Source organism: Lutjanus erythropterus, chromosome 2 (genome assembly GCF_056507025.1).
Source record: "Lutjanus erythropterus isolate fLutEry1 chromosome 2, fLutEry1.hap2, whole genome shotgun sequence".
Taxonomy (NCBI): Eukaryota; Metazoa; Chordata; class Actinopteri; order Lutjaniformes; family Lutjanidae; genus Lutjanus; species Lutjanus erythropterus.
The window spans coordinates 3639618-3663300 of NC_139318.1; the positions used below are offsets into that span (position 1 = coordinate 3639618).

The following is a 23683-nucleotide window of genomic DNA, read 5'->3' on the forward strand; positions in this document are numbered from 1 at the left end:
TGCTGTGGCAACACTCCTGCTCTATGAATGTTCCTTTTAGTGTCTTTAATATGACCTTGTCCATGAACATGATTTGAGATATGATTTGTTTTTTGCTGTGTGTATGTTTCCATCAACCTTTCTGAGTGCAATACTAAAATGTGAATAAAAATACATTGATGTCTTCCATGTCTCCAAACATACAAACTCTATTAACAGCTGTTAAAAGTGGGCATGGCAGATAATAAAATAAAGCATGATTCAAGAACTGAAAAGCTTGTTTTCGTCTTAAAATGTATTGACAAATTGACTTGGGGGGTTAGTCTGGGGGAGGGGGGTGAGTCATTCTTCTGATTGGAGGAGAGAGCTGTCAGTCATCTGTTTCATCGATCAGACCACAGTGAGCAAAAACAAATAGTGTGGGTCTGGATTTCCCTTTTATTTTTACAGAAATTTTAAACTATATTTGGTAAAATTTCAAAACAAGAAAATGTAATTTGTGTCATTCTTCTTCTTCTTCTTCTTCTTCTTCTTCTTCTTCTTCTTCTTCTTCTATTGATTATTAACTTTTACTATAGTACTTTGAGCTTGAGCTTGAACAATGCTATATAAATAAAATTATTACTATTTTAAAAATCATAATTATAATTATTTTGGCCATTTCTATATGCCTTGTAAAGTTTTACACCTAATTATTAATGAATTTATTTATTTATTTTTGGTTTGTTTGTTAGCGTTTTAATTTTGTCTGTGTATTTTGTCCCTGTCTTCATCATTGTTGTTTCTGTAAAATCACTATTGTATTGTTTTGCTTTTGCACCAATGAAAATAGATAAATACATTTTTAAAAAGCAGCAGCAGAGGAAGACGGAGGAGAAATATTATTTTGTTTGTCAAAAACTGATTTAAAATGGTCAAATTCATCAAGTGCTGTAAATGAAATTCAGTTCTGTGGTGGGACAGAAGGAGTCCCTGCTCCTGTCCTCTGTAGTATGCAGCTGCAGAAAAAGACACATCAGCGTCTTCATTTCATCATGGACACTTCTTACATTTGTCACTGTGCTATTTCATTAGGAGACACATTCAGTTCATTTGCTGCTGCTGCACATCACTCTTTGTAAACCTCATTTGATAAATCTGACACCACCGACACACACACACACACACACACACACACACACACACACACACACACACACACACACACACACACACACTACAACGAGCCCGCGAAAGATGACATGTGACAGTTGGTGGATGATTTGTGGACGCTGCTGGCTGACTTGTGTGCACGCAGAGTCCAAATGAAAATGAATAGGACGTCAGGGAGCACAGAGGGCACATGGAGAGGGGTCTGGGTGGGTGTGGTGGTGGTGAGGAGGGGTTAAAACAGACAGGGATGATGGGATGAGCTGGTGAGTCTGTCCGGGGTAACAAAATACCCGAAGGTGGGGCAGTGAGGGGCACAGAATCAGTCTTTGTTTCTTTATTTTCAGTATATGACTAATAATTTATCTATAATTTAGTGAACCATATGAGCAACATCTGCAGCAAGCCACAGTATGAACTGGCAACCATGTCTCCCACAAAATATGTTCATCCCCAAACACTGAAGGAATCAGTGCCTAGCAACATATTTTGTTCTTTTACCTCCAGAAACTCAAACCACAGGACAACACTAGGGTTTACCTGTCGGCTGTTTAGACTACTAGACCTGTTAGTTAAAAGGACAGTTCAACCAAAAATCAAAGTTCAGTCATTAACTACTCACCCTCACACTGACTGAAAGACAGGTTTAGTTTTTTAGTCCACAGACACTGCTGGAGTTTCACAGGAAAACAGCATAAATAAATAAAATGCCTCCATACTGCTCGTCTGGTGAAATCCAAGTCTCCTAAAGCCTTAACATGCCAAACGGACTTGAAGGATGTTATTTACACCATGTTTTTAGCCTGAATCTTCACTCTGGCGTGGAGCCATGTTGATGTGCACGTGCATACCATCTGAACTGGGTGTGCATGGTGTGACTATGTGCATGCGCAAGTGAATGGCGGGCTTTCCTGTGAAACTCCAGCAGTGTTTGTGGTCTAAAGCACTAAACCAGACCTTCAGTTGGGCTCAGGATGAGTAAATAATGTCTGGATTTTCATTTTTGGGTAAACTAACCCTTTAAATTAGTAATTTAGTGGAGAATTTTAGTATGTGATATTTATCTAAAAGCTTTTCCACTCTACAATTGTTTTTTTTATTTGTATTAACATAGTCAGTATTAAACAACCTGAATGTCTGAACAAAAGCGAATTTTAAACAAGTGAATGGAAAATGACGATGGATGTTTTAAAAGGACCCTGAGAGAAGGGAAGTCTGGAGTCGTGCCCTGAAAAAACAGAGCTCTGAAAGCAGCAGGGAAGGATGAGGAGGGTGTGACAAAAAGCAGATGAATGGAGGTGTGTGTGTGTGTGTGTGTGTGTGTGTGTGTGTGTGTGTGTGTGTGTGTGTGTGTGTGTGTGTATGCGTTTGTGTGTGCGGTTATGACGTCATGGTTTCAGATTCTCAAGGTGTTTTGGAAGTTGAGAGCTGAACAATCAGTAAATCTAAGAGCTAAGAGGCTCAGAGGGGATTGGATCAGAGGGAGAAAAAGCACTCACATCAAATCCGAGTGTAAAAGGAGAAATGGGCAAATGAAAGTTCCTGGAACACAGCCAAAGAAATTAATTTGAAACCTTTGATGGCAACTACTCAGGATATTTGATGTCATCTTGAACCTTTTTTAACTCAATTGTCTGTGACTTGATAAAAAAGCTGCTCAGACGGACGGAAAGCACAGTGACACCACTGTGACTCTGGAATACTTGTTTCAAATGCATCAGGAGACACACAGGAACAGTCTGTACAGCCTCACTGAGCAGACGTCTCTCTGCACAGAAAGATCTGAGAAGCTAAATATAACATTTACAGCAGATGTATTTTTTGTAAAAAATAAATAAATAAATAAAAATGCAAAATTCTAATGCAAACAGCAAGTGAATGCTTTGTTCTAAATGTCTCATACATTACAAAAGCAATTCAAATACGATTTGCAAAAGGTGCAGTTTTAGACGTCTTGGGAAATCAGTGATAAAGATCATTTTGGTTTAGATTCAGAAAAACAGTTCAGTAATGTTTACCATCTTCTTGTTCACAAACGTTGCAGGGTGCACACGCATCGAGGAGCCCAAACTGCCTCAATAGTTGGTCAAAAGATTATAATCAACAGATGTAATCAACATGTTTATTTCATGGTTTATAAATTCTTGTTGACTTAATCATAAAATGTTGTTTTAGAGTTGGATCTGTTTGTTTGTCTTTCATATCATATTAATATGTTGTGTAAAATGTTATCTGACCATCAGTACAGTCATCAGGTTTCTGAATGAAATCACCCTATTAAATTTGTTATTCAAGTAAATGTTTAGCAAAAAGGAGCTGAATCACAAAAACCTTATAGGTTGTTACAGATCATGTTAATTTTGCTCAACTTCCCTGGTTTTGTTGGTTATTGAAGCTGTTTATCCTCCTTATTTGGCCATATTAAGGTTGTAATGTCAGTGTCTATGAATGAATTAACTGTGAGTAAAAAGTTTTTACAACAAGGTTACTTTACAGACACATTTGAAAGAAACTGGACAACGACTGTAAATATACTGTACAAGACATGAGACACGTGTGGCAGCTAAACATCACCCTGATTGTTATGACCCCCAGGTTTGAGCTGGAGGATGAGGGGTGTAACAATAATTAATGTAATCTGGAGAAAAGGAGGAAGAGAAAACTGAGACAACAAGTGTGTTGTGTGTCTTTGCTAGCCAGAGAGGCTAGCAAAGACACACAAGTGTCTTTCTGAATTTCTTTTCGACAGGCTTTTTTCACAGCATGAAAAGCACAGGTGTAAACAATAAAATGAATTATGGCTGGACTCCATTAAGCTGCTTCAGTTTCTCGGCCCTGGTATTGTGCATGCTGTCATGCCTTGGACACGTGAATGGAACAGAGCCATTGTTAATGTTATTAGTAACACCTGTGCAAATGTCTGCCGTGAAAATGGACTGAACATGCAAATAAGACATGAAAAAGCACCACTGTCTGTGCTCCAAAGGGAGGAGACGGTCTTTACATCAGGATGTCACATGTATCATTTTTCAGCTTTACTGAATGATTTTCTTTTTCTCATTGTAATGCAGCTCCTCACTGAACACCTCTGACTGCCTGTTTGCTCAGTGTACTTTCTGAGTTTGCCCACTGAATCAGTCTGAGCTCATTTCACTCACTGTGTACTTTCACCGCTTCCTTCCACTTTTCCAACACTGTTACTGAACTGTTTTGTTCTGAAATTCAGAAATTAGCATGAAGTCTCATTATCCAGCCAGCAAAACAAGAGCATGAATTATTGCTGATTAATTAAGCACATATCGGTCTTTCTCAAGGCACTGTGACTTGTGTAATTACCAATTAGCCCAGGCCCCGATCGCACTGCCTCTGTGTGCTGTCTGTTGTCGTGTGTGTTGTCTTCAGTTGACCCTGTCCATCTAATTGGTGGCACTTTGCATGTTTTCTGCTCTGCTCTAATGAGCCCCAGGGTGAAATATGAAATTACAAAACCAGATCAGAGCTCATTACTCACACAATAATCCATTACTCATCAGATTCCACTGTCACGCTGTGGCTCTCACACAAACTGTTTGTTTGTTTTAGAGCATTTACATGATAGTCTTGTTGATACATGATGTTTCTGTCCTCCTTCCTCCTGCTGTCACATGTGCTGGACTAATATTCATTTCTGACAATATTTGTTTCATTTGTAAAAGTACACTGAATTCACTGAGTAAATTATTTTTGGTTATCTGTTATCTCATCAAATTATATTAGATCAAATAATGAATGTCTAAAGAGACAGTTCACCCCAAAATCAAAAACACAAATTTTCTGGCTTGTAGTGCTGTTTCCTAGAAAGAAAGTAATCCTTATGGATTTTGGAAAGAGACACATTTGGTGCTTTGGGCATCACAAGCTGAGTGCTATTTAGACCCTTAAAATGGAGAACAGGTTGACATCTGTATGGCTGATGTCCCAAAAACTCTGAAACTCACAGCGAAAAAAAAAAAATCTAGATGAATAAACAGCATTACAGTCCAGGGAGAAAATATGTATTTTTGATCTTCGCGTGAGCTGTACCTTTAACATGAATTATAAAACAGAAACTGAACCCGCTAAGCATTTTAATTTGCGTATACACTTGATACACCAAATTATATTAGAAGCAAATAATGAATGGTTCAAATTAACCAATTTATCAATTTAATTAAAAATGGTAATTAACAAATTTGACATTTGACATCCATAAAGCAAAAATAAATGCATCCCTACGTTTTTCAAATAGACAGGAGAATACTGCCAGCCCCTGAATCTTAAATCAAACGTAATAAAAATGGCTTAAAAACCTTAGAATATACTAAATAAAGAGCCTTCAAGACTGTGAAAAAAGATCTTGTCATATAAACATAGGCTACTTTATGTTTCAAATTATTAATTAATTACGCCGTTATTGACTTAATTACTTTGTTTATTTAGTCTTCTCTTTTTCTCAGTATATTTTTGGCTGTTATGTTGTTTGGTTATTTGGCCTTTTTGTACAGATACAACTTAAAATAAATCTAAATAAATTAAAATAAAATAAATCTAGACCATAAGACAGTAAGCACAATACTTACAATACTTGGAATATATTATACGTGTATGTAAGTGTGATACGTCCACGCAGTGTTTAATTGAAGGGGTCTCTTCTCGTCACTGGTCCCCAGGGAGCAGGCTGTGGAGGGAGGCAGGGAGGGAGCAGCACCTGCCGCCTCTGTTCTTCACTTCCAGGCAGCCGAGCGCCCACAACAAAAGGAGCCGCAGACTGCCGCCGCTCCATCTGACGACCGACAGGCTGCGTCAAGCTCACCGGGGGGAGAGAGAAAATCACCGGAAATGATCATATTCTGCCTTCAAAATAAAAGGTCTTGTTTGAGGCTCCGTGTCCAACTTAACATAAAGAGACTTAACATGGAAAAAATATGTATGCACATGAAGACAATAGCTGTTTGGTTGACTGATTGAGTGTAATCTATTTATTGTATAAAGAAATTATCATAGCACATTGGTTATGACAGATTGCCATGGTGGTGTTATATTTCCTGAATTCTGATTCCTTCAAGTTACATGACTACATGGTTAACATATTTGATCTACACCCATGTATAAGGATTACATTTTGAGTTTTCTTCACCACCTGACACTATTACAGTGTGATTATATTCTTTATATTATATATGTTATATACTATCAAAGGTGGACAGTAGTAAAGTACATGTACTTGAGTACTGTACTTAAGTACATTTTTTTTGTATCTGTACTTTACTTGAGTATTTGTTTTATTGGAAACTTATGACTTTCACTCCACTACACTTCAAAGACAAATATTGTACTTTTGACTCCACTACATTTCTAGGAAGGTTGTTGTTACTTTTCCACTAAGTTTTGAAGTCAGCTGTTGGTGTTTTTGGTGTTCTGTTGGTGTTCTTTTGTAAAAGAAGGAAATACGTCCAGGCACTCTGTAACAAGAACAAGCAAGCTTTCCCTCTGTCATTCAAACAAAAAGCGGTAATGGTGACAGCAGGAGAAAGACTAAATTAAATCTCAAGATGTTATTATAATTATTAATTGTTCCAGGTAGCTTTTAAAGTTGGATTGTTTTTATTGGGGTGAAAAATTTCACATAATTCATGTATATATACTGCCTCTGAAGACAGAAAGAAATCTCAGTTATTAAACTTGGAGAACAGTCAGCTTCAATCTAATGTTATGATGTGATTTTAATACAGTTACATCAGAAAATGACAACAGCTGTACTTTTTTTTTTTCATTGTATTTCTATGCTGAAGTTTTTATAGGTGTTTCTATAGACTTTGTGTAGCAGAATGGTTCTACAAGCAGGTCAGTGCATCATTAGGTGGTTATAGAGAGTTACAAGGTTCTGTAAATGCATCGTGAAAACAATACAGCATGTATTGATACTAGAAAATGTACTTTGTAATTTGTACTTTTGAATACTTAAGTATTTTTAAAAGCAAGAACTCTTGTACTTAAACTCAAGTAAAATTTTGACTGAGCAACTTTCGCTTGTAGTTGAGTAATATTTGACCAGGAGTATCTATACTTTGACTCAAGTACTGGGGTTGAGTACTTTGTCCACCACTGTATATTATACATGTACTTATATTTGGTTCTGTTTTGTCCCAGGAGTAGCTGCTGCTGATGGAAACATAGCTGATAAAAACATAGCGGGTTTAAGAACAAAAATATCACATATCACATTATTATTATAATATATTATTATTAGGTTACATAAATTTAATTTAGTTTAAAATAAAATTTAAAATGACCAACAAACACTGTAGCTTTGAAAATGCTAACATTAGATGTTATGCTAGCTAGACATTCCACCACAAGTTAATAGACCTTTTTCATAGCAGCCATTTGACATTAAATAGTAAACACAGGTGTTACCAGTTATATTAATTAAGGTACTATTCCATTCAGGCCAGTCAGAATCTAGGTGCTGCTTTGTGCATGCTGGCTCACTGGAAAGGCTCTGCTATACAAAATGGAATGGGACCTTAATTAGTATATATTGGTACCACTTGTGTTTATACTACTTAAATATGGCTGCCGTGAAAAAAACTCAAGACTAACCAGTTGTTTGAATTATTAAGGAGACGTTTAATTGTGTAAATACGGACACCGGAAGTACGTCATGTGTATTTTGGTGGGCTTGACGCCAGTGAAAGGAGAGCAGAAGGTGATCGAAAGAAAGCAGGGATGCGGAGGAGAGGGAGAAACTAGAGACACAGAGAGGGAGGGAGAGAGGAGCTGGCCCGTCGTTGAATGCGGCTCGCTTGAAATTTCACAACGTTAGAGGAGGAGAAGAGGACAGGAAGAAAGGCACAGAGAGAGGACAGGAAGAAAGAGAGAAGGAGAGCAGCGACGCTGTGTGAAACGAGTCCTGGTTGCTTCTATCATCTCGAACAGCAGCGTCAACCCGCTTCCTGCGCATCATCCGCGGCTCCGCATCGCTGCCGCCCGCCCGGGGAGAAGACTATCCGCATCTCAGCGAGGTAAACAAACCCACACCTCGCACCAAACACCTTTACCTTTTCTTTCCTCTCAAAAATCACATTTCACCTTCTCTTCTTGCTCAATAAACGCTGAAAAATAAGTGCGAGTGCGGGTTTTGTGGATGTTGTTCCGAGCTGTTTCTCCGGGCTAATAACGTTAGATTATGAGCGGGTATCCCGCTTATTAGTGTTTTTGACGCAATAGCCCAAGTGTAGCTCGGTCATACTCAGAATACCAACAGCTAACGGTAATGTTACTGAACGTGTTTGTCTCCCATGTAAGGCAGTGAACGCTACGCCAAACTTCATGTTAAAATCTGCTAATTTAATGTCCCCTTGTATATCGGCAAACGCACACCTCATATAATATGAGTTAGGAGCTTTGGTGTAGCCTGTACTCACCTCGGCTTAAACAGCATTTATTTGTAGTTACATTTCTACAAGGAACATCTCTAATTCCATGTGAGTATGTGTACACCTACTGTATGTGTAGTGAATGAATTCACATTTTGTTGAATTAGATACGATGCTGCTTGCTGAGTAACTGTTTCCTCGTCGGGATCAATTCTGTGTTCCAGTTTGGTGTGACATCCTCACAGGAGACGCGTTTTTGAGCTGCATGTGCATGCTGGGAGCATTTCAGGATACTGATCTGTAGTCAGCCTGCTAAAGGAGGGTTTGCTTGGAGATCCAGGAGGTGCTCAGGTTTGTAATTAGTGCTGAGGCTCATGAACCAGTCTGAGCAGTGCCGTCCAATAAGGGCCCCGTGGGGGCTCTGTGAGTGTGTGTAGAGGTCCTGAACAGGGGGGCCACAGCAGAACTGCTGAGAATTTATTTCAGTAATTGAATTCAATATAAATGCCAAGAGTTAGAGGCTGAGAGATTAGGTGATAATTCAGTATTATCTGCTACTGTGCGTGTTGACTTTCTCCCTTGTGATTTTGAATTAGGGCTTCAGCTAGTGGTTATTTTCACCATGGATTAATCTGTTGATTATTTTCTTGATCAATCGATTAGTTGTTTGGTCCATTAAATATCAGAAAATGGTGACAAATCTCATTCAGTATTTTCCAAAGCCCAAGACAATGTCCTGAAATATCTTGTTTTGTCCCACATCCCAAATATACTCAGCTTTACTGTCATAAAGTAGTAAAGAAACTGGAAAATATTCACATTTAAGAATCAGAGATTTTTTTTCCTTGAAAAATGACTCAAACCAATTAATCCATTAACAGAGTAGTTGACGATTAATTTAATTTAGTTAATTTAGTAATTGATTAATTGATTAATGGTTGTAGCTCTATTTTGAACATACACCATATTTGTGGTGAGATAATTCTGGTATAAATATCACAATAATGAGTCACTATAGTCACAAGGCTCACCTTCTCAACCACTATTATCTACTGTATAATATGGACTTGAATGCTATAATAATAAATTAAATGAACTCTTTAGACTAAGTGGGATGTTAAATGAGTCTGTCTGGAGTTGACAGGTTTAAGGTAAAGGATGTTCAGGTCATAACATCTTGTTCAGTATAATCACATTATGTGTCGGCACTGTGTCTGTGCTAATGGAGGTTGTGCACTGTGTTGTCACGTTACACCTTTTTCCTTCTACTCATAGTGCAGTGTACTACACACTTTTAAGGCTGCAAGTAATGATTATTTTCATTGTTGATTAGTCTTTCAATTATTTTCTAGATTGACTCTTTAGTTGTTTTCTCTATAAGGTGAAGGTGGAAATGTTCCCAAGTTGACGTCCTCAAATGTCTTATTTTGCCCACAACCCTAAGATATTCAGTTTAATATCATAAAGAAAAAAACCCCCAAAAAAACAACAACTTAAAACCATTAGTTGATTATTAAAATAGTTGGCGATCAATTGGTTAATAATTGATCAGGCCTAATAGAGTAATCGTTGCAGCTCTACTGTACTGTGCCCATTCTAGGGCAGCAAGTAATGATTATTTTCATTATTGATTAATCTGCTGCTTATTTTCACAATTAATAGTTTTTAAAATGTCATAAAATTGTGGAAAAATGCTCATCACAGTTTCCCTGAGCACAAAGTAGGGTCTTCAGTTTGTTTCTTTTGTCCAACCAACAGTTCAAAAGCTTTGACATTTTTGCTTGAAAAATTATCAAAATAGTTGGCATCTAATTTTCTTTCTAACAACTCATTGATTAATAGACTAGAGCTGCAGCGATCAATCTATTCATCGGTTATTTATCAATTATTAAATTAATAGCCAACTATTTTTATTTGAATCAGTTTGAGTAAATTCTCTGATTCCAGTTTCTTAATTGTGAATAATTTTCTGGTTTCTTAACTCGTCTCTGACAGTAAACTGAATATTTTTTGGTTTTTGGGGAAAACAAGACACTTGAGGACGTTATCTTGAGTTTTGGGAAACACTGGTCAACATTTTTACCCATTTTCTGACATTATATAGGCAAACTGTTAACTTTGCATAGGGGTGCAAAGTCCAAAAATCAAAATGTATTGAAATGAAATAGATATGATAAGATTGAAGTAATCATTTCCAAAAGTCACAGGATGTTTTTATTTAACAAAATATTGTGCTTCAGTCCATATTTGCTGGTGTTCAGCCTTTCAAAAACAACATTTTCACTGTGGTCAAAAACCTGTTTGCTCTGCTGCCTGCTGTCCACAAAAGAGACACACACCTGCATTAATGGAGCGGTCTAACAGCAGCAAAAAATGACATTTATGGTGATGAAACTGACAAGTTAAATTCATTAAAGAAAGCTGATCTAATCACTTTATTCAAATTGAGGGTTTTGTTTAAGGATTTTTTTTTTTAAAGTAATGATGTCATAAAATACGACAGACATTCAAAGCTTCTTGAAAGCCTCAGTAGTGAAATCAAATGTAAGAAAAACAAAGACATTTGGTGCAGTCCTACATTTTAATCTGGTGGCTGTACATTTTTACACTTACTATAAATTTGTGTTAATATTGTGGCACTTTACTACCATGTTGTTGCCTTTAACTAGTATCAGTGGAATTTACTGTTGAAAGCTGCTATAAAGAAAAACATTTGTCCAGGCTGAAGTTGTTGTTTTATATATCTTATTTACATCTACTGACTTTATAACCTCCTGAAAATCATTGACAAAGTGATCCAGTCAGTTCCATATTCCCTTATTACACCCACTCTGTTTACATGCAGTTAACTTGAATTATTCATAGTTTAGATTTCAGTGAACAGTGAATGAGACATCACAAAGTCATTCTGCAGCAGCTGACTTGTCAGAGACTTGGCAGTTCTTAGAAAAATAAATCAGTGCTGTGCTCACTGTAAAAAATAAAACCGAACAAAGATGGAACGCTGGAGAAGACGTGCAGAGAGATGATTGAGCTCAGTGCTGTTTGGCAGACTGATCCTTTAATGCTGCCACATGATATACTGTAGATGTTGTCAGAAGGCTGCACGATGTTGAGTTGCTGAAATGAAAGGTGATATGAGGTTTACTTGTAACCCATTCTTACTTGTAAAGAAACCTGAAGTGACCAAATATAACAAAAAATTAGCTGCATTAGCAAGATTGCACTTTGAGATGGATGAAGATGTTTACTTGCTCTGACAACACTAAAGGTTCAGGTGTATTTTGAGAAAAACACTTGTTTCCTGTCTTATCCAGGGCAGGAACACCACAATGAGTGAGTTTTCCCACCAGTTAGTAAACTCGTAACATCAGCGGTGTTACGGATTACACCGGACAAGAAAAGATATTTGTTAGTGACGCTCAATATCTGTAGAGCGCTTACGTGTATCGAAAAATGTTCTGGCCTCCCTGGTCTTTCACTGCAGAGCCCGTTTTGTTACTGTAGTCTCATTCTTGTGGTGTGCTTGAAGCTGTGCGTATGTAGATTAGAGGTGTTGCCTCCAGATGCGGCCACCTTGATCAGACAGTGTTTGCAGGTTGCCTTATTAAAGGTGCAGTAAGTGATGCTGGAGACTGCCCTCTGTCTTTAATTCTTTAATATTTTAAATATCTTTTATCTTACATTTGACCACTATAATGACTTTGCATGTTTTAATCTGATGTATTTTATTATTTTATTTGTATTTTTCTTTCTTTTTCTCCTTTTTAAAATACCTAAATTGCTATATTATATATGTATGTGTATATATATATATATATATATATATATATATATATATATATATATATATATATATATATATATATATATACATATATATATATATATTATTACTATTATTATTATTATTGTTATTATCATCATCATCTTTCTCCAGAATAACTTACTGTAATCGACCAAAGTCTCCCATTACAGGCTGGATTTTCTGAAGCTTGAAAACAGAGCCAAGAGGAGGAGCAAAAGTCTAGTTTTCTCTCAGACCACTTTAAAGGGATAGTTCACCCAAAAATGAAAATGTAGTCATTATTTACTTGCCCTCATGCCAATTTAAAGTCGGTTTTAGTTTTTTAGCCCACAAAAACCTGCTGGAGTGGAAAACAGTGTTGCAGAATCTCCCGAACAATGGAAGTGAATGGTGACCAGTTTTCAAATATTAAAAAAAAAAACGAAAAACAGCATAAGAAACATTAAATGCCTCCATACTGGTGTAATCTAAGTCTCTTAATTACAATTTGCTGAAAGGTTATTATGGAACTTTTGCCAAATGATGACAAAAGTAAACTGCCTTCTTCAGCTTTAATGTTATCAGAGTCTCTATTAGCATTGGGTTTAAATCCCACATGTTACGAAACAGGTGCTTTTGCTCTGGCACCAGATGCTCTGCCATCGTTTTGCCAGTCAACCCTATTTACTCGCGTCAAGTGATGAGTGAAATCTGACTCTTGCTACTCTGTGCTGTGACTCTGCTGCTGCTATACAGAGTAGGACTGTGTATTGGCAAGAAACTGGCGATATGATACGTATCATGATACAGGTGTTGTCATTCACTATATTGCAATATATTGTAGCACTGAAGCAAAGTGATATATTTCTATTTTTAAATCTAATTTTGGGAAAACTGTCTTAATAAAGGTCCTTGTGGCTGAAATGTCAGCACTTTGTAATACAGTAATGCAGTGGCAGTACGTGTGTGCAGGGATTGGCTTTTCTGTTAAATTTTAGGAAATCTGTCATAGTATAAAGAATACACTATCATATTAATAACATTTGAGTTGGAAAGGTTACTTTTTATACAATCAGGACAGTGAAGATAGATAACAGCACTACTGTCTAGCAGTTAAACACAACACAAAGTGAACCACTGCCACAAATCTTTGCATGTATGAATATATCACAATACAGTGTTTATGAGAATCAATACAGTGTCACAAAACTTAGTATTGCTATACTTAATTGTATTGATATTTTCTTACTTTGTCTTAAATTTTCAGTTAATAATTGTTGCGTTTGTCATCTGATTCTGATAATGTACGTAGCATTTTGCAAATTAGATTTGTTTTATTTGATAAATGTGGGTGCTGATATGTAAAAGTAAATAATACATTACATACATACATACATAAATACAATAAAAATACATTTCTTTTTAAAAAAAAAGCTGAATGGGAGTGATGGGAAAGTAAAGTAACTGATTTGGAAGCGGTGTAAGCCTGTATAAGTACAGTGTAACATCAGTGTCGCCGACTTCCACTTCAACTGTCAAGTCTAACCCAGAGTCAGATCAGTCAGCTCCAGTTGTGTGCATCCAGTTCAGACAGTGACAGGTCAGTGTTAAGCCTAGACTGGAAGCCGGGACAAACTGTTAGCTTAGCTCTATTAAAAGAGAAAATATATACCTTACAACAACTCCAGGCCTGTCTTATTTGCATGTTCACTGTTATGTTTATGCCATTAAAGTCACATGATGTGATGAGAAGTCTGTACATTGACTATGTGCTCTGGTTTATGACTGTGATATCAGAGTATACAAGGGTAAATGGCCGCAGCAGCTCTCTCTGAACATAAACACCTTTCGCGCTTTTAGAAAGTTTATTTGTGTACAGTCAAGCAAAATTTAGTCTGGTGCTAATATGGTCATTTCTTCCCTTTTAATTAACTGGTATAAAGAGCAGAGGTAGTAAATAACTGCAGAGACTCATCACTCTCAGCTCAGTTTACAGCCACTGGAATCAGATGTTTGCTAATGATTTTAACAGCGCACACAAGCTGAAAGCAGTTGTGGTTGCCAGTCATTTTGTAGGCTCATCGTCTCAAGATCACAATTAGATTTTATTGTTATTTCAGAACAGGATTATTTCATTGTACAAATTAAATGGTGGTCATAACAATTACACATGTTAACCTCGGTACTTCTCCTCTGGAGCTCCTTGACTTTTGTTCTGTTCTCCTCTGGGACACCTCTGTCTCTCAACGCTGAGAGGAATGACTGTATTGAAAACTCTAGGATAAGCCTGTTCTGATGTAATCCTGACATAATGAGATCATGGTCAAATTGGATTTTTGTGGGCCAGTACTAATGATATTGATATTTGACTTTTTAAAGATCCTCATCCTTCATTGACTTACAACTGTTTTTTAACTGCAAGGCTCAACGAAGCCAGATTGCCAGATTGTCTGGGGCAGGTGAAACACCACATCAAGCTAGCAAATCTATCAACTCACTCACCCGTCCAGGCAGGTGGTTAAAAAAACAAGAAAAAAAAAAAAAGAACCATAGTTCTTTTCTGGAGCTGATGGCAGAAGTAGCTAAGGAGTGAGCCATCACACTTCCCTCTGGTCTCTGTTACCTAACAGGCAGATAAACATATGCAAGAATACAATGACAAACTGTGTTTTTGTTCTGATTCATATACTTTAAGATTAAACACGACAATTATTTAGTCTTCTTTCTAGTTATTTTCACGATTAATTAAAACGTTAAAAGATTGTGAAAAATACTCATCACAATTTCCCAGAGCGCAAAGTGACATCTTCATATTGCTTTTTTGTCCAACTAATGATCCAAAACCCAAAAACCTTTGATTTATTGTCATAAATGATAAACACAAGCAAATCCTCACATTTAAGAAGCTGGAACCAGCAAAGACTGAAATGATGAATTAATTATCAAAATATTTGGCAGGTAATTGCCTTTGATCGACTACTCGATCAGTTGACTAATCTTTGCAGTTCTTCAGCTAGTATCCCCAGTAAAACAGTTTGTGCAGGGATAAGTGAAAACTGATTTTGGTAGTAGTAGATTACTGACTCAGATGCAATTTTTACAAGCCTTTGCTGGCACATTGTTTCATTTATTAGCTGCAGAACAGGGCAAGTGGAAAAAGAAAAAGAAATGTTACCCAGGTTGCATTAAATTTATTAGCATTATGATGAAGCTACATACTGAGCAAAAATAAAACACTCCACTACAAGTTATGCATTTCATATTAAAGTCAAAGGGGATGGACCAAATCAAATTTCATGGTACTGTTGACCAAATACTTCTTTATCAATATTTATCAATATTGCTACAATATTGTAGGGATGACTGTTGGTGCTTTAACAAAATATTAAAACAATGGGATTTTTGATAAATAATCATCAGTAATGTGGATATAATGACCAGGTGTATAAAGGCAAATAATAGAACAGCTAGAACATTCTGTAAGTTCAGAACATGACATCACTTTACTGTAATTCATCCTTTAAATCCAGGAGAAGACAACACTTATGACATATACAGTATAATGATATCCAAAACCTAGGACCATATCTAGTCTCATATGATGATATGAAAATAATATCAATATATTGCTAAGCCCTGGTAAAAGTATCTAAGTATCATTTTCGTATTTACTGAAAGTGTGAAAAGTAAATGTAGCATTGCTGATGGTGCATGTATTTGGATGAATATTTCTGCTGCATCAATGTGTATGTTGTTGTAGATGTTTAAAGTCGAGCTCATTTTAACTACTTTATATACTGTTGGGTAGTTCAGTCTACAGCAATGCATCGTATTCTATAAAATCATCATACAGTAGTGTTTTTTTTATATATATATGGAGATATATGTTGTATACTGCAGAACAGCGTCAAAATATTGAGATATTATTTTGCAACACTGTCTCTACATTACCTCAGACATATACGCACAGAATATATACAAATACAGGCATATCTGTGATAAGCTGAATTTAGCTAATAATATTGTAGATGTCAGTGTATGGGTCAGTATAATGTGCATCTTATCCTTGGATAAAGAGCTTAGAAAGCTTAATGTAAAAGATCCATTTGTTATCTTGAGATGATGGCACAACTAGGATATGATCATGAGACAATTAGCTTAAAAAAGAAGCATGAGCGTCCACCGCTCCATGTCTCCACATCAGGGCTGTTATCGCTCCACCAGTTGAATGGACCAGACTCCATCAGCGGTTCATAAGACATGCTTTGAGCCGCAGTGGAACAGTAAAGCCTTCACTCAGACCTTTCTCACCCACAGAAGATTCATGTCAATGTGCCCAGTTCACTCAACAGCTCTTTGTGCTCTAATAAGGGGTGAGAGCAGAGAGGTCAATCCCTCCATCTCACAAAGATATGAGCAGCAGGACCCTGTCCTGACTGCTGAACCTCTGCGCTGCTCCTGACTGTCAGAGAGATGTGGAGATATGGAGCTGACAGGAAAAGAATTCCTTGTTCCGCTCAGAGAAAAAAATCACCCTGATAGCTGGTCTGAGAGAACGTCTACAGGGAGAACAGCAACTTCACATTTCACAGCTTTTTTGTCCTTTATGCTTTTATTACACAGATGGTACTATTCATAACTTCTCGCTAAAACAAAAGACACAAGAACAACTATTATAAATACAACTTACTATAACTTCCAGCTGCAGTGGTCAATAGTTACAAAAGTTACTTGTACAAATTAGGATCAAATTGCAGGTGATGTAAAATAACAATAGTCATCATCATTTATTAAACACATCTCAGTGTAGAGTAACAGAATACTATACTGTAGAAACATATTTATATTTTGGGACACTTTGTACTGATGTATTTCTTTGTAAAAGTAAAGTTTAGAGTGCAGGACTTTTACTTGTAGTGGAGTATTTTCAACTTTGGGTATTAGTACTTTTCCTTAAGTACAGGACTTAAATTACACACCCACTGCACCTGTGTGTTACTGGTCGAGCCTTCCCCTTTAAGTTAGGTGGGTTTCTGGGTAATCTGTGTGACAGAGGTCTAGAGAGGTTTGTTGTGACAGTGAGCTAGCTACTTAGACGCGTCAGGCTAAAGACGATTAAAATAGTAATGGAAGCTGTGTGTGTGTAATGTGGTGAGTTGTGTTGGTTCTTTGAGTCCTGAATGATCACACTCTCTAATAACTGATGCTAATTTACCCATGTTTTGCTGAAGGAACATGGGGGTTACTGAAGAGCATTGTGGGGGAAATGAAGGAAACGTGACTGGACAATATAATCAATAATCTAAGTCATTCTATATCTTTTCCTTGGTTGTGTAGATTAATTACAATTACAGATTCTGATCTTTGGTCTGATTGGTTGGTTGAACATCTGGTTACATATTGAATTCAATTAAAACATCTGGGATTTAAATTGTGTATTTAATAAAAGCTGCAGTGTGAATAAGTGTAGGTTGGTAAGAGATTCACAGTGTTGACAATTCAATAAATTCTGTTATCATCCAGTCTTTGTAACAAATCACCAACTGAAAGAGAATCAGAGATTATGCTTGTTTTGTATGCTTGGTTGATGAAGTGTGGCCATATCCAAAAAGTTAACTCACATTATCACACAATAAACTTTAAATAACCTCCTTCAAACCCCACGCAGTCAGTGTGTAGTGTACATTTTCATAAGATACTTGTCTTTTCTTTGTCTGCTCAGCCTTTGCATTTGATGAATATTTGATTGGCAGATTTCTTGAAAGCTCCTTCATCTTTGCTCTGTCTGCCTGTTTTTGCCTATGATTTTTTTTTTTTTTTAACCACACATAGACGAGCGCGCCTGCACACACACAAGCACGCTCTGTCTGCATCTATGGAATAAATCTTTTTGCCTCTTGCCCTGGTACAATCACTGCCTGTTTGAACTTGGAACAGTTCAAACCAAAATAAAAAATGCATTTTTCCCCTCTGGCCTGTCGGACTACTTATCCATATAGAGTAGGTTCGCTGCAAGGTCTGCAGATAATTTCAAGTAAGCGGGTCATGATTCCTGGAAAGAGGCACTGCTGATGAGTAGAGAGATGGCAGACATTTCTACGGCATTTCGCTTCTATCTTCAAAACACTGCAACTCACACCAAAACTATCTAGATGGATAAATGACACTACAGGTCACAGGAAAAATGTGTATTTTTGATTCTGGGCTGAACTGTTCCTTTAACATCTGCAGTGAGAGGCTGCAAACTGGGTGTCTGCATGAAACAACAGCCTGCTGGGATACAGAGCCCCAGACTTTATGTAGACATACAACCCTGCTGATACAACTGAATAGTCTGTCATCATAGTGCAGTTTCATATGTGGCTGAGGTGATGTATAAAATAAAATGTATTACTGGTCTTTGTCGGGACAAGTGTTGGATCGATTGCCCATTGTGATGTTTGGGCCTAGGTACCAAACTTTTGTTGTTTTATGGTAGTAATCAAATTGCTTCAATATTATCGAGTATCAAAAAATTCCCTGTCATTTGATACTTAATTTTGATACCTACAGAGTTGTGTCAGTTATTTATGTTTTATAAACTTAGGTGAAACTGTCAGACATTTTATTAACCAATGGAATTATTACTATTGATGACATGTCTGTTGCCAATACACACTGCTGTTGTTTCATTGCACAGGCCTAGATTCACACACATGGGCACACACAAACAAACAGCTTTTAAACATTCACAAACAGATGTGAGGTTAATGTCACACAAATAAAATAATTTTCTTTAGGGCTGCACCTAAATCATTCATTTTTTCAATTAGTTGATTAATCCAGTGATTAATTTATTGATTAATCTAACAATTAATTAACCTAAAATAAATATCAGAAATGTATCTTGTAGTATTTCAATATTTATTTCAATCATAGTCCTGAAAAACAGACATTAGAATAATGATAATGGTGACATGTTTTAAAGTTAGTCTAATATCCACCCTGTTTAACTCCATGTCAAATTCAAAAGGAGATGTGATGCATGTGAATTTGATATTAATCACTGTGCCAACTCTTCACTGAACTTGACATCCATCCATTCATTATCTTCCGCTTATCCTTTTGATTTATTTCATTATTGAAGTCATATGCAGGTAAGATGATCACTGGCAGTGTGTTTTTGCATCAATGCTGGACGAGGAAAATAATTGAAATTACAGACCGTCTGTAATGTTAGTTTTGGCCATTTCTGACTCACACATGGCTGTGAAATTAAACAGAAATAACAAACAGCAAAATAACACCTTTAGATGCCACATGATGTGAACAGCAGCAGTGCAGACATCACTTTTAACATGGGCATGATGAAGAAATGTTTAGAAAATCTATAAATCTATAAGTGACTTCTACATTCCACATGTTGTTATTCCTCATATGGGTGCTGACAGAGTATACAGGCTGCTGCTGCTGCTGCAGGAGCACAGGTTGCTCACTGCTTCACTTTCAGCACTTGTGTGAAACAGTTGTGCTGCTGTGTTAAGACATTTCCAGTTTGTGGAGCTTAAAGAGAGAAAAACTGTTGTGTCTCTGTCTAGAATGCACTCATCATTTTAGATGATTGTGGCGAGGCTTGCTCTCTGCAGCTTGTTCTCCAGGTGAATCCATGCTCTGACTGGGCACAGCAGTTCATAGCGACAAGTTGCTGCACATCATGCAATTTGATGTATTTCCAGAATTGATGTTTATTAGAGCTGCAACTAACAATTATTTTCATAGCCAATTAATCAGTTGATCTTTTTCATGATTAATCAATAAATAGTTGTTCATTTTAACATGTCAGAAAATGGTGAAAAATGTCAATCATTGTTTCCCAGAACCCAAGATGATGTCCTCAAATACCTTGTTTTACTCACAATCCAAAGATATTCAGTTTAATAATTAATTAATCCATTGCAGCTCTGATATGACAACAAAATGCCCCAGCCCTGATTTTCTTTGACAAAATATTGATGGAAAACTTTTGGCAGGTCATCAGACAGACTCTACTGTCTCTTAACAAACATGTCCATAATCCCTTATAACTCTCAGCTGGGACTATATTTTTTAGTGTCTTGATTTCTTGACAAAAACGGCAAACACCCAAACAAACTGTTGTGTGTTTTGACCGAATAGACTAGTTAAACTCAACATGTCCTCAGCAGTACAGTATGGTTTATACATGTCCTGCTGTTTTACTCATGTTTATTTTGATCACTGGAGGCTAAATGTAGAGCTCCTGGTCACAGTGACTTAACACCGGCTCGGTCCAGTTGTACTGCCATCACCTGACTGGAGCAGAGTGGTTCACAGATAGGAGCCAGCACACTGTTAGTCATCATAGGGAGTTGAAATAGAGGTGTGTGTGTGTGTGTGTGTGTGTGTGTGTGTGTGTGTGTGTGTGTGTGTGTGTTTGTGTGTGTGTGTGTATATATATCTGGTGTGTAGGGAAGAAGGGTGCTCAGGCAGTGGGTTTGTCTATATTTTTAACTATTAAATATTTAAGTAGTAGATGTACAGTCTGTCTGCAGATGTGTGTATGTGTACGTGTGTGTGTGGGATGACTGGCTGGAAGGCTCCTGGTGTCTGGGAAGGGTTGAGGCTGTAGATAGAAGCCTTCCAACAGCCCGAGTCCAAATTAAAAGTCAGTGAAGCGCTGTGCAGGAGGACATGCTGCAGACTGCTAATAGCAGGACATGCAGCAGCAGGGAGCTATCACACTCATAATGTTTGGTAAGCCAACGCTGGCTGGCTAACCCACTGAGAATACAGGGCAAGACTTACAAGTGTGGTGTTGTTAATACAAGTGTAGGACCATGCTGCTCACCATGGATAACTGCAGGTTACAGGTGCTCTTCACAAGTCTTCCCAGCTAATCTGTGACAGTGACCAGCTGTTCTTTGTATGTGGCAGTTTGACAATGCTAGCGTTAGCATTTGCTTAACATTAGACTTCCCCTGCTTTGCTTACCGTGTGTTGGGAAACAACAGACAAGACTTTTCTTGGTGTTGAAAAGCTGCAGAGTTTATTAAGTGACACACTGTAACCTGAACTGTACATTTACTGCCACGCTGACAATTTAATGTGAAGTTTAAGGTTCTGCACGACTATGAGCAGTATTGTCACTTCCTGCTGCTCGCTCTCCCTCACTTGCTTATTGCACACACTTACGTACTGCTCTCTTCCTTAAAGGAGCTACACTACCCTAATGACAAAAATCCATAACGTCACAGCCCTAGTGAGCAAAGATGGATGATGGATTATGAACAATGATATTGTCATCCAGTATGATGTGACATGGTCATTTTGGTAGTCATGACCTAATTGTATTCTCAAGTACTTGTATTATAGTATGAATACATTTGGAATTAATCAGTCTTGATGATATCTGGATATTTCTAAAGTTTGGAAAATGTAAGTGTATAATGAATTGGACTGGATGGAACTTTTTATCTACCAGTGTGTGAGAATCTGTTTCAATGAGCAGCTGTTTAAGAAGTGGGGTTTTACATTTGGCACAGAAAAATAACATTGCTTTTATAATCAGGGTGGTTGGAGTAAGAGGTTGCAATTACAATATTTACCTGCAGATTTGCCACCATCCAACTGAAAAGGCAGATTTAGGAATATACTGATGGGAGATTTGATGCTTTTTTTATGTGGATGCCCATGTCCCTGTAATATTCATGAAGAATTCAGGATTTGGGTTTAAGCTGAATGTGAAGTGGAAAGTGGTGTAAACATCACGTTCTGTTTACAATAACCTCATGGGGTTGAGAAACCTGGATAAAGTGGAGGGGATATTCCTGACTTATCTTGGGAATAAATGTAAAAACATAATCCTCTTTACTTGGACCAAGCTTTGCTAAAACCTAGTTTTCCATTGTATCATGAGGGAAATTATTTGCTCTCTAAACTGTTTTGCAGACTTGTCTTTTGCAAATATGTGGGCTTTCCTGAAGATATCACATTATGTGCAACATCATGGTTTTTCTGGGATTTTTTGAGGCAAAGGTGGAAAGGGCTGGAGAATGCACAAGGCACTGTGTACACAGTTTGGGTGTGCACCTTTTGAGTGCCCTGCGCTTAAGTAAAAAAAAAAAAAATCACAATTTCCCTTTTTGTTTAAACTTTAATGGCAGACAAAGGAGCTAGAGAGAAAAAGGGCAGAGCCTGATATTGAAGTAAAATCATTAATTTTCCTTAAATGCTTTAATATGAAAAAGATGAAGCGCTAAAATCCAATAAAAAAGTGGTGTGGTGTGTTGTATTTGTCCAGTGTAGGGATACAGTTCAGTATACATTCAGAGTCACTGAGTCACATGACACGGAAGCTATTGAAAAAAACTACAATCAGAATAAATGTGCTACATGAGACCAACTTAGTATACTTTTTTAATCATAATGTTTGCAAAATCAGTACAATTCAAATTGTAACTTATTGACGGTCCCTCAGTGAACTGACAGAAGTTTGTGCAGCACTTGTTACATCTGATCTTGTCGAGACGGCCTGAACAAGAGGCTTAATTACTGTCAATTTATAACAGACTGAATGGAAACAGTACCTCTCTTATAACATATTAAGATTGTGGCAAGTTTATAAGAAGCCAATCAGCTCTCCAGCAAATCAATCCAACATTCTAACTATCCAACAGTTTCAGCAGCTATTTAAATTGGTATTAGGAAAAAAAATGAAATTCAGAAAGACTCCTAGTGGTAAGATAAGATCCTTAAGAGGTTTAACTGGAGAGTCTTGCTGGAGGAAGAAATTATATTTCTGATTTGTGTGGTTACAGAGATATTTACTGTTGTGGTCACACAGGATTGAACAGTTAATTCATTCTCTACAGAGATTTGCAGGCAGTTGTTTTTCACTGTGTTAGTGTCAAATATTTGATGGGTAGTTTATGTTTGTTCTGTATTTCTCTTGTGACGAGGCAGTCATACAGTTGTCACTTCAGCTGATTAAAGGCTGGTAATTTGCCTGTATAGTGTGTTTATAGTATAGAATGTGCTCAAACACCACACATATGCATTAGGGATGTTCGTGGCGTCTAATTCCTCTGTTGACTAAACGCAAATTTTAATTTAGGCTTGTGTAACAGTAAGAAAACATTTGGAAAGCAGTTACAATTAAGCACAATTTATTGTCTGAAAAAAATGCTGTGTGTCAAGAACCATTTGAAGCTGTTAATCTACAATCACCAGATCATATTTTAAATGCTGCTGAAATGTGCGACACTTCACACCGTGAAATACAGATATTACACATTGACTTACAAAACATTACAACAACTCAATAGATGCTTCAACTTTTCAGCCCGAAAGTGAAAAAGCACTGAAGTTACTGCCA

The 23683-nt window shown here is 37.1% G+C and overlaps 1 protein-coding gene across 1 annotated transcript in view; it reads left to right on the forward strand.

Moving 5' to 3' along the window:
- The first annotated feature begins 7866 nt into the window (after window positions 1–7866).
- cntn2 (contactin 2) overlaps window positions 7867–23683 on the forward strand; it is a 91709-nt gene continuing 75892 nt past the window's right edge. Inside the window, exon 1 of the mRNA XM_084726303.1 lies at window positions 7867–8171. The gene's annotated coding sequence lies outside the window, so the exon portion shown is untranslated. The remainder of the gene's footprint in view (window positions 8172–23683) is intronic.